This window comes from Ranitomeya imitator, chromosome 3, assembly GCF_032444005.1.
Source record: "Ranitomeya imitator isolate aRanImi1 chromosome 3, aRanImi1.pri, whole genome shotgun sequence".
Lineage (NCBI taxonomy): Eukaryota > Metazoa > Chordata > Amphibia > Anura > Dendrobatidae > Ranitomeya > Ranitomeya imitator.
This window is the reverse complement of record NC_091284.1, coordinates 729,170,849-729,187,347: the sequence shown is the minus strand read 5'-3', so window position 1 is coordinate 729,187,347 and position 16,499 is coordinate 729,170,849. Positions and strand designations below refer to the sequence as shown.

The window sequence follows — 16,499 nt, the reverse complement described above, 5'->3', positions numbered from 1 at the left end:
GAAATGCAAAAATCTCCACACCTAACTAAAGGTGTGGAGGGCAAACTCTGCTGCCCAGAACTTCCAGTTTAGCTAAATAGATCCATACTGATAAACTGGACAAATGAGCAAAAAACAAGACAGTACAAAACAACAAGTCCACAATAAGTGAACTGCAAAGGACATGGAAAGACTTAGCTTTGCAGAACTTGGTCAGAGTGTCAGGACAATCCAAAGAGCAATGACTCCAGGCAGAGACAATTGACAACTGGCATTGAATGAGGGCTAAGGCCAGACTAATATAGCCGAGCCCAAAAGACAATCAAAGGAAACAGCTGAGAAGCTAAATCCAAGAAGCAGTCATACCACTAAAGACCACAGGAGGAGCCCAAGAGCAGAACTCACAAAAATACTACTTACAACCAAGAACGGAATTCACAACAGTACCCCCCCCCCCTTGAGGAGGGGTCACCGAACCCTCACCAGAGCCCCCAGGCCGATCAGGACGAGCCAAATGAAAAGCACAAACCAACTCGGTGGCATGAACATCGGAGGCAACAACCCAAGAATTATCCTCCTGGCCATAACCCTTCCACTTGACAAGATACTGAAGCTTCCGCCTTGAAAAACGAGAATGCAAAATTTTCTCAACCACATATTCCAACTCCCCCCCAACCAACACCGGGGCAGGAGGATCAACAGATGGAACAACGGGCTTCACATATCTCCGCAAAAAAGATCTATGGAAAACATTGTGGATGGAAAAAGAAGCTGGAAGGGCCAAACGAAAAGACACAGGATTGATAATCTCAGAAATCTTATAAGGACCAATAAACCGAGGCTTGAACTTAGGGGAAGAAACCTTCATAGGAACATGACGAGAAGATAACCAGACCAAATCCCCCACACGAAGCCGAGGACCAACACACCGACGGCGGTTAGCAAAACGCTGAGCCCTTTCCTGGGACAACGTCAAATTGTCCACCACATGAGTCCAAATCCGCTGCAACCTGTCCACCACAGAATCCACACCAGGACAATCAGAAGGCTCAACCTGCCTTGAAGAAAAACGAGGATGGAAACCAAAATTACAAAAGAAAGGCGAAACCAAAGTAGCCGAACTGGCCCGATTATTAAGGGCAAACTCGGCCAACGGCAAAAAAGTCACCCAATCATCCTGATCAGCATCTCAAATAGGTTTCCAAGGTTTGATTAGCTCGCTCAGTTTGGCCATTTGTCTGAGGATGGATCGCCGAAGAAAAAGACAAATCAATACCCATCCTAGCACAAAAGGCGCGCCAAAACCTGGAAACAAACTGGGAACCTCTATCAGAGACAATATTCTCCGGAATGCCATGCAAACGAACCACATGTTGAAAAAACAATGGAACCAAATCAGAGGAGGAAGGCAATTTAGGCAAAGGTACCAAATGAACCATTTTAGAGAACCGGTCACAAACCACCCAGATAACAGACATCCTCTGGGACACCGGAAGATCTGAAATAAAATCCATGGAAATATGCATCCAAGGCCTCTCCGGAATGGGCAAAGGTGAAAGCAACCCACTAGCACGGGAACAGCAAGGCTTAGCCCGGGCACAGGTCCCACAGGATTGCACAAAAGCACGCACATCCCGCGACAAGGAAGGCCACCAAAAGGACCTAGCAACCAAATCTCTGGTACCAAAAATTCCAGGATGACCAGCCAACACAGAACAATGGACCTCAGAAATTACCCTACTTGTCCATCTATCAGGAACAAACAGCTTCCCCACAGGACAGCGGTCAGGCTTATCAGCCTGAAACTCCTGAAGCGCCTGCCGTAAATCAGGGGAGATGGCAGATAAAATCACCCCTTCCCTAAGAATGCCAACCGGCTCAAGGACACCAGGGGAATCAGGCAAAAAACTCCTAGAGAGAGCATCCGCCTTAATATTCTTAGATCCCGGAAGATACGAAACCACAAAATCAAAACGGGAGAAAAACAGGGACCACCGAGCCTGTCTAGGGTTCAGCCGCTTGGCCGACTCAAGGTAAATCAGATTCTTATGATCGGTCAAGACCACAATGTGGTGCTTGGCTCCCTCAAGCCAATGACGCCACTCCTCAAATGCCCACTTCATAGCCAACAACTCCCGATTGCCGACATCTTAATTGCGTTCCGCAGGCGAAAATTTCCGAGAAAAGAAGGCACATGGCTTCATCAAGGAACCATCAGAATTCCTCTGTGACAAAACGGCCCCTGCCCCAATCTCAGAAGCGTCAACCTCAACCTGAAAAGGAAGAGAAACATCCGGCTGACGCAAGACAGGGGCAGAAGTAAATCGGCGTTTAAGTTCCTGAAAAGCCTCAACAGCCTCAGAGGACCAGTTAGTCAAATCAGCGCCTTTCTTAGTCAAATCGTTCAGGGGTTTAACCACACTAGAGAAGTTAGCAATGAAACGGCGATAAAAATAAGCAAAGCCCAAAAATTTTTGAAGACTCTTCACAGATGTGGGTTGAATCCAGTCATGAATGGCTTGGACCTTAACAGGATCCATTTCTATAGACGAAGGGGAAAAAATAAACCCCAAAAAAGAAACCTTCTGAACTCCAAATAGGCACTTAGACCCCTTCACAAATAGAGCATTATCACGAAGGATCTGGAACACCATCCTGACCTGCTTCACATGAGACTCCCAATCATTAGAAAAAATCAAAATATCATCCAAATACACAATCAAGAATTTGTCAAGATAATTGCGGAAAATATCATGCATAAAGGACTGAAACACAGAAGGAGCATTAGAAAGCCCGAAAGGCATCACCAGGTATTCAAAATGGCCTTCGGGCGTATTGAATGCAGTTTTCCATTCGTCACCCTTTCTAATACGAACAAGATTATATGCCCCTCGAAGGCCAATCTTGGTAAACCAACTAGCCCCCTTAATCCTAGCAAATAAATCAGAGAGCAAAGGTAAAGGATATTGGAATTTGACCGTGATCTTATTAAGAAGGCGATAATCAATACAGGGTCTTAAGGAGCCATCCTTCTTAGCAACAAAAAAGAATCCCGCTCCCAATGGTGACGAAGACGGCCGAATATGCCCCTTCTCTAAAGACTCCTTAACATAGCTCCGCATGGCGGCATGCTCTGGTACAGACAGATTGAAAAGTCGGCCCTTAGGGAATTTACAACCAGGAATCAAGTCAATAGCACAATCACAGTCCCTATGTGGAGGAAGGGAACTGGACTTGGGCTCATCGAATACATCCTGGAAATCCGCCAAAAATTCAGGAACATCAGAAGATGGGGAAGAGGAAATAGACATCAGAGGAACGTCACTATGTACCCCTTGACAACCCCAACTAGTCACAGACATTGATTTCAAATCCAGCACTGGATTGTGTACTTGTAACCATGGAAAACCCAGTACAACATCATCATGTAAATTATGCAACACCAGAAAACGGCAATCTTCCTGATGTGCAGGAGTCATGCACATAGTCAGCTGAGCCCAATACTGAGGTTTATTCTTGGCCAATGGTGTAGCATCAATACCCCTCAAGGGTATGGGACTCTGCAAAGGCTGCAAAGAAAAACCACAGCGCCTAGCGAATTCTAAGTCCATTAAGTTCAGAGCAGCGCCCGAATCCACAAATGCCATGACAGAAAAAGATGACAATGAGCAAATCATGGTCACAGACAGGAGAAATTTAGGGTGCACAGCACTAATGGTAACAGATCTGGCGACCCTCTTAATATGCTTAGGGCAGTCAGAAATAGCATGAGCTGAATCACCACAGTAAAAACACAACCCATTCTGACGTCTGTATCCCCTCTGTTCCGCTCTAGTCAAGTGCATGGACTCAGGACTCTGCTCAGAGGACACTGCCATATGGTGCACCACCCTGCGTTCACGCAGGCGACGATCAATCTGAATGGCTAGAGACATAGATTTGCTCAAACCAATAGGCGTGGGAAACCCCACCATAACATCTTTAAGGGCTTCAGAAAGACCCTTCCTGAAAATGGCTGCCAGAGCGTGCTCATTCCATCCAGTGAGCACAGACCATTTTCTAAATTTCTGGCAGTATAACTCTGCTGCTTCCTGACCCTGACACAGGGCCAACAGTGTTTTCTCAGCATGCTCTACAGAGTTAGGTTCGTCATACAATAATCCGAGCGATTGAAAAAATGCATCTACATTAAGCAATGCCGGATTCCCTGACTCAAGAGAGAATGCCCAGTCCTGAGGATCGCCACGTAGCAGAGAAATAACAATCTTTACTTGCTGAATGGGATCACCAGAGGAACGGGGTTTCAGAGCAAAAAACTATTTGCAATTATTTTTAAAGTTCAGAAACTTAGATCTATCCCCGTAAAACAAATCCAGAGTAGGAATTTTAGGCTCTAAGGCCGGAGTCTGAACAACAAAATCCTGGATATTCTGTACTCTTGCAGCAAGCTGATCCACACGAGAAAATAACCCTTGAACATCCATGCCTGCATCCAAATCCAGAATCACCCAGAGATCAAGAGGAGAAAAAAGACAAAACAAACCAAAGGAAAAAAATGGCTCAGAACTCCTTTTCTTTTCCTTCTTTTGAGAGGCATTCAGTTCAATTTTGGCCAGTTGTACTGTTATGGTCTGGTGATTATGGAGCGACATGAGACTAGCTCTGAGCAGGTGGTATCTATACTGACCGCAGACCCTAAGCTCAACACACAACTAGAAGCAGCCGTGGATTGCTCCTAACGCTCCCTAGGCAACTCGTCACAGCCTAAGAGCTAATTACCCCTAAAGATAGAAGCAGGAAAACTATCTTGCCTCAGAGAAAATCCCCAAAGGAAAGACAGCCCCCCACATGTAATGACTGTGAGAGGAGAAGGAAATGACATACGTAGTATGAAACAAGATTGAGCACAGGAGGCCACTTCTAGCTAAAAAGGAAAGTACAGAAAAGAGCTCTGTGCGGTCAGTAGAAAAAACTAGAAAAAGTCCACCGCAGAGAAATGCAAAAATCTCCACACCTAACTAAAGGTGTGGAGGGCAAACTCTGCTGCCCAGAACTTCCAGTTTAGCTAAATAGATCCATACTGATAAACTGGACAAATGAGCAAAAAACAAGACAGTACAAAACAACAAGTCCACAATAAGTGAACTGCAAAGGACATGGAAAGACTTAGCTTTGCAGAACTTGGTCAGAGTGTCAGGACAATCCAAAGAGCAATGACTCCAGGCAGAGACAATTGACAACTGGCATTGAATGAGGGCTAAGGCCAGACTAATATAGCCGAGCCCAAAAGACAATCAAAGGAAACAGCTGAGAAGCTAAATCCAAGAAGCAGTCATACCACTAAAGACCACAGGAGGAGCCCAAGAGCAGAACTCACAAAAATACTACTTACAACCAAGAACGGAATTCACAACATGCTACATACTATGTGGCTGCTATATACTATGTGGCTGTGCTATATACTGCGTGGCTATGCTATATACTACGTGGCTGTCTGTGTTATATACTACGTGGCTGTGTTATATACTGTGTGGGCTGTGCTATATACTATGTGGTCTGTGCTATATACTATGTGGCTGCTATATAATACGTGGCTGCTATATACTATGTGGCTGCTATATACTACGTGGCTGCTATATACTATGTCGCTGCTATATACTACGTGGCTGCTATATACTACGTGACTGCTATATACTATATGGCTGCTATATACTATGTGGCTGTGCTATATACTATGTGGCTGTGCTATATGCTACAAGCTGCTATATACTACGTGGCTGTGCTATATACTACGCGGCTGTGCTATATACTACGTGGCTCTGCTATATACTACATACTACATGGCAGTGCTATATACTACATGGCTGTACTATATCCTGCACCCCGAACCCCCGACATCCAGCTCCCCGAACCCTCGACATCCTGCATCTAATCAGCGACAGACGCAGTCCAGCCGCGAATTGACGCAGGATTTAAACCACGCTTTGCTGATTGGTCATGGCCGACCAGGCACGACCAATCAGCGATATTGGCACGGGATTTAAACACCACTTTGGTCATTGGTCGTGCCCGGCCAAGCACGACCAATCAGCGATATTGGCACGGTTTTTAAACACCACTTCGGTCATTGGTCGTGCCCGGCCGGTCGCGACCAAACAGTGACAGGCGCAATCCGGCCGCGAATTGGCACCAGATTTGAACCATGCTTCGCTGATCGGCCAGCCAGGCGCGGCTGCATCAATGCAGCATCAATAGTAAAAAGATCTAATGTTAAAAATAATAAACAAATTCTTGGGATCGGAGCATCACGAGGAGCATCGGTAAATGCCTGGGCTGGATCCGGGGGCCGATGTAATAATAATAATAATAATCTTTATTTTTTATATAGCGCTAACATATTCCGCAGCGCTTTACAGTTTGCACACATTATCATAGCTGTCCCCGCTAGGGGCTCACAATCTAGATTCCCTATTAGTATGTCTTTGGAATGTGGGAGGAAACCGGAGAGCCCGGAGGAAACCCACGCAAACACGGAGAGAACATACAAACTCTTTGCAGATGTTGTCCTGGGTGGGATTAGAACCCAGGACCCCAGCGCTGCAAGGCTGCGTAAGGTGAGTATATAACTATTTTTTTGCGTGGGCTGTGTTATATACTATGTCTCTGTGCTATATACTACGTGGCTGTGGTATATATTACGTGGCTGGGCAATATACTACGTGGTCTGTGTTATATACTGCATGGGCTGTGTTATATACTACGTGGCTGTGCTATATACTACGTGGCTGTGCAATATATTACGTGGCTGTGCAATATATTACATGGCTGTGCAATATATTACGTGGCTGGGCAATATACTACGTGGGCTGTGTTATATACTGCATGGGCTGTGTTATATACTGCGTGGGCTGTGTTATATACTACGTCTCTGTGCTATATACTACGTGGCTGTGGTATATATTACATGGCTGGGCAATATACTACATCGCTGTGCTCTATACTACGTGGCCTGTGTTATATACTGCATGGGCTGTGTTATATACTACGTGGCTGTGCTATATACTACGTGGCTGTGCAATATATTACGTGGCTGTGCAATATATTACATGGCTGTGCAATATATTACGTGGCTGGGCAATATACTACGTGGGCTGTGTTATATACTGAATGGGCTGTGTTATATACTGCGTGGGCTGTGTTATATACTACGTCTCTGTGCTATATACTACGTGGCTGTGGTATATATTACATGGCTGGGCAATATACTACATCGCTGTGCTCTATACTACGTGGCCGGTGTTATATACTGCATGGGCTGTGTTATATACTACGTCTCTGTGCTATATACTACGTGGGTGTGCAATATATTGCGTGGCTGTGCAATATATTGCGTGACTGTGTAATATATTATGTGGCTGGGCAATATACTGCGTGTCTGTGCTATATACTGCGAGGGCTGTGCTATATACTAATATACTACGTGGCTGGGCAATATACTACGTGGGCTGTGCTACATACTACGTGGGCTGTGTTATATACTACGTGGGCTGTGTTATATACTATGTGGGCTGTGCTATATACTACGTGGGCTATATGATTATGTCACGCCGACCTTTTTAGAAAACACCAGTGATTGTCTTACCGCTGTCTCTAACATCATGTCCTCCCTCTATCTGAAACTAAACCTGTCAAAAACTGAACTCCTCGTGTTCTCTCCCTCTACTAACCTACCTTTGCCTGACATTGCCATCTCCGTGTGCGGTTCCACCATTACTCCAAAGCAACATGCCTGCTGCCTTGGGGTCATCCTTGATTCTGACCTTTCATTCACACCCCACATCCGATCACTGGCTCGCTCTTCTTACCTGCATCTCAAAAACATTTCTAGAATTCGCCCTTTTCTTACTTTCGACTCTGCAAAAACTCTTACTGTTTCACTTATTCATTCTCGTCTGGACTATTGTAACTCTCTACTAATCGGCCTCCCTCTTACCAAACTTTCCCCGCTCCAATCTGTCCTGAATGCTGCTGCCAGGATCATATTCCTCACCAACCGTTACACCGATGCCTCTACCTTGTGCCAGTCATTACACTGGCTACCTATCCACTCCAGAATCCAGTACAAAACTACTACCCTCATCCACAAAGCACTCCATGGCTCTGCACCACCCTACATCTCCTCTCTGGTCTCAGTCTACCACCCTACCCGTGCCCTCCGCTCCGCTAATGACCTCAGGTTAGCATCCTCAATAATCAGAACCTCCCACTCCCGTCTCCAAGACTTTACACGTGCTGCGCCGATTCTTTGGAATGCACTACCTAGGTTACTACGATTAATCCCCAATCCCCACAGTTTTAAGCGTACCCTAAAAACTCATTTGTTCAGACTGGCCTACCGCCTCAATGCATTAACCTAACGATCCCTGTGTGGCCTATTTATAAAAAAAAAAAAACAATCAGGTTCCTCGCATCATGTTCTCATTCACTTTATGCAGTTAATAGCCCTCTGTGTCTGTACTGCTACATACTTAGGCAGTTAACTGGTTCATGCAGCTTTACATGAACACCCGAGCCTTACACTATGGCCGGTCCGAATAACTAAAGCAATTGTTATCATCCACCTCTCGTGTCTCCCCCTTTCCTCATAGTTTGTAAGCTTGCGAGCAGGGCCCTCATTCCTCCTGGTATCTGTTTTGAACTGTATTTCTGTTATGCTGTAATGTCTATTGTCTGTACAAGTCCCCTCTATAATTTGTAAAGCGCTGCGGAATATGTTGGCGCTATATAAATAAAAATTATTATTATTATTATTATATGCTACTTGGCTGTGCTATATTTCTCTGCTGTATCTGTGCATCATGAATCGTGGTATGTGTTAAAGAGGGGAGCCCACTGAGACTCTTTCGACCGGGGCCCTCAAGAACCTGGAGCAGGTCCTGGCTACACTGATTGTTCGCTGCCGGGCATGACCAATCAGCGACAGGCGCAGTCCGGCCGCGAATTGGCGCGGAATTTGTACCACGCTTCGCTAATTGGTCGCGCCCGAATCCTGAGTATAAATTGCATTATTCTGAAAACTTCATAAATAAGCTAAATACATATTCTAGAATACCAGATGCGTTAGGATCGGACCACCATCTAGTCTAATATATAATTGCCTAGAATACTACTTCCTGCAATTTGTGCCAACTTCCGTGGCTTTGTCCGGAGCTAATGTCCGGAGCTAATGTCCGGAGCTAATGTCCGGAGATTAATTGCCTAGAATACTACTTCCTGCAATTTGTGCCAACTTCCGTGGCTTTGTCCGGAGCTAATGTCCGGAGCTAATGTCCGGAGCTAATGTGCGGAGATAATGTCCGGAGCTAATGTCCGGAGCTAATGTCCGGAGCTAATGTCCGGAGCTAATGTGCGGAGATAATGTCCGGAGCTAATGTCTGGAGATAATGTCCGGAGATAATGTCCGGAGATAAGTGACGTCAACAGTGTCCAGTGTCTGATTGGTTGCCGCCTGCTGCGAGCGACCAATCAGAAACGTGCCGTACTGTGACACACTCCGCCCGCCATTTTGGTGTGATTTTTGAATTTTTACCTCACAGCAAGTTTCTACTGCGTGGAGGCGGGCCCAGTGACGTTGCTCTTCAAGCTCCTGCCGAATTTCGTCAAAAAAATGATAATACCATTTACCAAAACTATATATATTTAGTTGTGAAGTGGTTCAGTGACATTTTCACACCAATTTTGAACTTTTGTCAAGAGCTGGTGAGTGCAGCCATTTTTTGTTCTTTCTTACTATTATTTATTAATTGTATTATTCTTACATTTGAATAAATAAAGTATATATGGATTCTAGACTCCCAATTCTTTAGAATCGGGCTGCCATCTAGTATTTTATAAAAGGATTACAATTCAGAAACCAGTGCACAGAAATTATTTGTGCCTATTTTTTCAAAACTTGACCTAGAACCAACAGGGTCTCCATTTTTCTATCCTAAATCGCTCATACTGAAGACTTTCATACTCCTCTAACTAAAGGGAATGAGTCATTAGAAAATTACCTTTTCTATAAATCAGGTTTTGTGGTTTACATTTTTAGCAATGTTTTTATTTTCCATATCATGATCTGTATTTAAGAATAAAAATTTTAAACCCTCAATTCTCACAATGGCCACCAAGGCTTTTGTAGACTCTTATTTTCTATTCTTTCAGAAAATTCACATGCACATTAGCAGCAAAAGACTGACTCCAACCCTATCTTTTTTCTGGGATGATTTAGAGAATCCTGCATTGAGCAGGGGGTTGGACCAGATGACCCAGGAGGTCCCTTCCAACTCTATCATTCTATGATTCTATGAAGTGTCTAATGAGCATGTGCTAAGGTCATTGTGAATGTAGGGTAAGTAGAGTCAAGTATGACATTGGCTATTATGAAAGATGGATCTTGTGTTATCACTGATCAGCTGTGCTACTTGCCATCGTAATCCTAACTTGGAGGATAAGGAATATACAGAAAACTGTTCTTAAAAGGACAGGAAGTATGAGTCTAAAATAATCTCAATGACAAGATTTCTAAATTTACAGTCAATTTGGAAAAAAAACTGCCAAAAATGACATTTAAGCTAAACATAAACCTGATCTAAAAAAAAGGTCGTTCTGATAATACATTACACTTAAATATTTACAAACAGTATTTGCTCATCCTCCAAACAGTTTCCTGATATTCTATTTCCCTTTTTGAATTAAAAAAAAAGGAATTACGATTACAAATTATTCTTTAACCAGTTCATTACTAAGTTCTTTTCCCTCAATCCTGATCCTAAATTTAATGGCTCTAAATATTTTCTAGTTTGGATATATAAATCATTTTTGCTTATTTTTTTGTGATACATGGGGCTTAATCTTTATGTTATTTTTCTATTACTAGGGTTTGTGTAAAGATATCGAGGTAAAATGTGAAGAAAAATAGGAAATAAATGTCTATTTTTTTCCTTTTTTACTACCACACACAAAGGACTGCTAAAACATTTTAAAATTGTGTTCTACTTTCTGTAGAATTTTTTTTTATATATATTGGCCTTTTTTTTTTTATATGGGGTGGGATTATAAACAGCTATTCGGATTAATGATGTTTCATTTCTTTTTACTTTTGTCTTATTTATTTATTTCACACACACACATACAACATAAGGCCGTTAAAGACTTTTGAGAGGCATTTTACAATATTAATGCATTCTTTATATTTCTGTACGCCCCTGTAAATGGGGTCAGGCCAGCTAAAGGGAACCTTTCACCCCCAAAATCGAAAGTGAGCTAAGTCCACTGGCATCAGGGGCTTATCTACAGCATTCTGTAATGCTGTAGATAAGCCCCCGATGTATCCTGAAAGATGAGAAAAAGAGGTTAGATTATACTCACCCAGAGGCGGTCCCGCTGCGGTCCGGTCCAATGGGCATCGCGGTCCAGTCCAGCACCTCCCATCTTCTTATGATGACGTCCTCTTCTTGTCTTCACGCCGTGACTCCGGGGCAGGCGTACTTTGTCTGCCCAGTTGAGGACAGAGCAAAGTATTGCAGTGCGCAGTCGCTGGACCTCTCTGACCTTTCCCGGTGCCTGCGCACTGCAGTACTTTGCTCTGCCCTCAACAGGTCAGACAAAGTACGCCTGCGCCGGAGCTGCTGCATGAAGACAAGAAGAGGACGTCATTGTAAGAAGACGGGAGGCGCTGGACCAGACCGTGATGTCCATCGGATCGGACCGCCCCTGGGTGAGTAAAATCTAACCTCTTTTTCTTATCTTTCAGGATACATCGGGGGCTTATCTACAGCATTCCAGAATGCTGTAGATAAGCCCCTGATGCCGGTGGGCTTAGCTCACCTTTGATTTTGGGGGGTGACAGGTTCCCTTTAACATTAGCCCCTGTTACAGGGGAATATCAGCCTCATGCCTACATACCAGTGCTGACTGGATTTTCTATGACCCAGCAGCCTCTGCTCTTTCCCTACACCCAGCAATCACATGTTCACTATACTGTACACACAGCATTTTTCTCAGCGTTTTGTATACAGAGATCAGGAAGGCAGACATGGTAATAAACCACCAATGCCTTTTCTTCAGGGAGTGCAAGTGTGTTTGACATGATTCTACAGGTGCATGATCTTGTGCAAGCAGCTCACTCTACATTGACATTTTAGAACGTCAGTGCAGAGTAAAGTGTGGACCGCCATATTTAATATTTTTCTGAGATCTGGAACAGGTTAAATGAACATTATTACAGTTTTTCCATTTTTTCCAAATTTACAAGATCGCTTTTATACTCAGGGGCATTGCAGAGGCAACAGCTGCAGCAAGACCTTAGTGCTTCAGGGAGTATCTCTGCCACATAAGAGACCAGTGTAATCAATAGTGGGCAAAGGCTGTTGCAGGTTTTGCATTGGGGTCCAGGAGGTCTTTGTTAGTATTTAGTGTAATTGGTCATGGTACATGTAAGGCGCCATGGAATAAATGGCGCTATAACAATAAATAATAATAATAATGATAGGAATATTGCATTGAAGTGTAAAGCACAATGTAAAATGTCACCACTTTAGAAGTATCAGTAATACTAAACCTTTTCATTTCTGAGGATTTTCACATGTTCGCTGTTTGAATTTGCTTCACTGGAAAAGCTTTAAACAAAGTGAAAGTAATCGTTAATATTTTTCCATTTAAGGTATACTAAATATGTATTTTTAGGTTAAAACAGTTTTCAATGAGAGCAGAACAGTTGGAATGTTAATCTGTGGTTTTCCCATCTAAGCTTGTTACAGAAACTGAAGGAATGCTGGGATGAAAAAAAAAAATCTTATTATCAGACTACGAAGAATGCAAAGAAAAACAAAGCCTCTGTTTAGACTTTAGTCATAGCATCAAGAAGAAATCTCGTGTAATCAACCTTGAGAGACTGTATGCCATTGAGCAATGCATGACTGACCAAAGTTAATAATGGTGGCGGCAGGGCCGGCTCCAGGTTTTTGAGGGCCCCGGGCGAACGAGTCTCAGTGGGCCCCCCCAACCCCCCCCTTTAACACATAAAAGCTGCATTTTGCATGCGTTGTGCGTTGCGTCGCCGACGCAGCACCGCACAACGCAAATGTGAACGTAGCCTAATAAAGTCGCCGGGTCTGCAAAGGGTTAAGAAAGGGGGGGTGCCCCGGAATCCCCCTGAGATCACGTCACAGCGGCCCCAGAGCCCCAAAAACCATGTCCAGCACATTACACCCGGCCTGGGGGCAGTGCAGCACCCACATAATCACTGGCACTGCACGCAGCTTTCTGACCATCTTGCTCCTGAATGAGCTTTATTAATTTGAGGGCAGACCTGACCCACTGACCAGCCAGGCTCAGCAGCAGCCAGCCAGGCTGCATCCCATATAATTCCACTCCCCCGGTCCCCCCCCCTTTTCCCTGCAAAGTGCAGCGTTGGGAGTTGGGACAGACCCTCACCCCCCTCACCGAAGACGAGTCACTGACTCACACTCACTGCGTCGCCGGCCCCCTCGTTGTGGACAGCAGGAGAGGGTGCACCGTCCTCACTGCAGGCTGCAGCTGCTGCTCGTCTTCTCCTCCCGCTTGGCGCTGCCGGACCTGTCCTCTCCTCATGTCCTGGATGGTGGACGCTGGACCGGAGTGGGAAGGCTTCAGCGGCGCCAGCGAACGGTGCGGTCCGACTCCGAACGGCTCTCTCTCTGTCCTCTCCTTGCTCTAGGATGACGAGCCCGCCGACCGGATGTAACAGAATAGATGACCCAGCGACCCGGAAGTGTCTTCTGTATCCATGGTGAGGGCCGGCAGAGGTGAGTATTGCTGCTATTGCAGCTGCGCAGCGCCAGGCGCCAGCGAAATGGCCTCAGACATAGCTGACTGCGCCCCCTGCAGCCAAGGCGCTGCCGGGCGACGTGTGGATGTAGTGAATGACGCGCGCTGGCGGCTGACGTGTACTACCATAAATGGGCCCCCCCGTCTTGCCAGGGCCCCGGCATTTGCCCGGGTGCGCCGGGTGCTGACGCCGGCCCTGGGTGGCGGTTATTTGGAAAGCAGAAATGCATATATACAGTGGGGAAAATAAGTACCGTATATACTCGAGTATAAGCCGACCCGAGTATAAGCCGACCCCCCTAATTTTGCCAAAAAAAAACTGGGAAAACTTAATGACTCGAGTATAAGCCTAGGGTGGGAAATGCAGCAGCTACCAGTAAATTTCAAAAGTAAAAATAGATACCAATAAAAGTAAAATTAATTGAGACATCAGTAGGATAAGTGTTTTTGAATATCCATATTGAATCAGGAGCCCCATATAATGCTCCATAAAGTTTATGATGGCCCCATAGGATGCTCCATATTAAAATATGCCCCATATAATCCTGCATAAAGGTTAATAATGGCCCCATAAGATGCTCCATAGACACATTTGCCCAATATAATGCTGCACAAATGTTGATTATGGCCCCATAAGATGCTCCATAAAGATATTTGCCCCATATAGTGCTGCACAAACTTGATTATGGCCCCATAAGATGCTCCATACAGACACTTGCCCCATATAATGCTCCACAAACGTTAATTATGGCCCCATAAGATGCTCCATAAAGATATTTGCCCCATATAGTGCTGCACAAACATTATGGCCCCATAAGATGCTCCATACTGACACTTGCACCATTTGCTGTTGCTGCGATAAAAAAAAAAAAATCACATACTCACCTCTCGTCGCTCAGGCCCCTGGCACTTTCAATATTCACCTGACTTCGTTCCGGCGCCGCTCCATCTTCAGCGTCTTCTGCACTGACGTTCAGGCAGAGATAGCGCACTAACCATGTCATCGCGCCCTCTGACCTGAGCGTCACTGCAGAAGACGCTGAAGATGGAGCAACGCCTGGAACGAGGAGCAGGTGAATATCACGCAGCGCTGCGCTCCCCGTTATACTCACCTGCTCCTGGAGCGGTCCCTGGTTCTCTGGCGCCACAGCTTCTTCCTGTACTGAGCAGTCACCATTACCGCTCATTACAGTAATGAATATGCGGCTCCACCCCTATGGGAGGTGGAGCACATATTCACTACTGTAATGAGCAGTACCATGTGACCGCTCAGTACAGGAAGAAGGTGTGGGGAGCCAGGGACCTGCAGGGACCATGCCATTAGCAGGTGAGTATAATTAGACAGCCCCCGCTCACCTTCCCCTACTGACCCCTGGGTATGACTCGAGTATAAGCCAAGAGGGGGACTTTCTGCCCCAAAAAATGGGCTGAAAATCTCGGCTTATACTTGAGTATATACGGTATATGATACTGCCGATTTTGCAAGTTTTCCACCTACAAAAATGGAGAGCTTTGCCATTTTTATTGTAGGTGCACTTCAACTGTGAGAGACAGAATCTAAAAATAAAAACAAGAAAATCACAAATAGTTTTTCTTTAAGAAGCCCTCCTACTCTGCACTCATTACCTGTATTAATTGCATCAGTTTGAACTCCTTACCTGTATAAAAGACACATATGTATAAATCATACACATGCCGGCAAGGTTCCCCTGCTCATGCCAGCACATGTCCAGGCCCGTTTGAAGTTCACCAATGACCATCTGGATGATCCAGAGGAGTCATCATAGAAGGTTATGTGGTCAGATACAACCAAAGTAGAGCTTTTTGGTATCAACTCCACTTGCCGTGTTTGGAGAAAGAAGAAGGATACGTACAACCCCAAGAACACCATCCCAATCATGAAGCATGGTGGGAGAAACATCATACTGTGGAGGTACTTTTCTGCAAAGAGGACGGGAAGACTGCGCCATATTGATGGGAGAATGAATGAGGTCTTGTATCGCAAGATTTTGGCCAATAACCTCCTTCCATCAGTAAGATCATTCAAGATGGGACGTGGCTGGGTTTTCCAGCATGACAATGACCCAAAACACACAGCCAGCCAACTAAGGTTGGCTCTGTAAGAAGCATTTGGAGGTCCTGGAGTGGCCTAGCCAGTCTTCAGACCTGAACCCAATAGAAAATCTTTGGAGGGAGCTGAAACTCAATGTTGCCCAGTGACAGTGACCTGCTTCTTGAAGTTAGTCAGAGAAGAGTTAGTCTGAAGAAGTGACAAGTATGCAGTGCTGCCGTTTGGGTGAACTACAGCAAAGGAGACTGTGGAACAATGAGGTAGCGTGACTAGGAAATGACAGAAGAGACAGAGTGACTTCTATCTTAAAGGGGTGCTTGGATAGGATGACGTGTCACGGAAAACCCTGTCATTGATAAATGCCGATGGTGTGGACCTAAAGAGGACTGAGACTGTGGGGCTAGTGAGAGCCCTGAGCGGTATATCCAGGGCGTCCATAGCAATAGGATGCAGAGCTGCTGAGCAAGTGTAGAGAAACTTGCTGAACTGTACTGTGGCGACAAGCTGAACTTTGATGAATTAGGACAAAACAGTGTGCTATACCGGCCCTGGAGTAAGCTACAATGTAAGGACGATGTATGTGCAAAGGCTTTGTGCT

The 16,499-nt window shown here is 45.1% G+C and overlaps 1 long non-coding RNA gene across 1 annotated transcript in view; it reads right to left on the bottom strand.

Annotated features, from left to right (window-relative positions):
• The window catches only part of LOC138672311 (uncharacterized), a 240,228-nt gene that overhangs the window by 61,007 nt on the left and 162,722 nt on the right, over nt 1–16,499 (bottom strand). The window contains exon 2 of the long non-coding RNA XR_011319704.1: nt 12,584–12,641. This is a non-coding gene — a long non-coding RNA (uncharacterized lncRNA). The remainder of the gene's footprint in view (nt 1–12,583; nt 12,642–16,499) is intronic.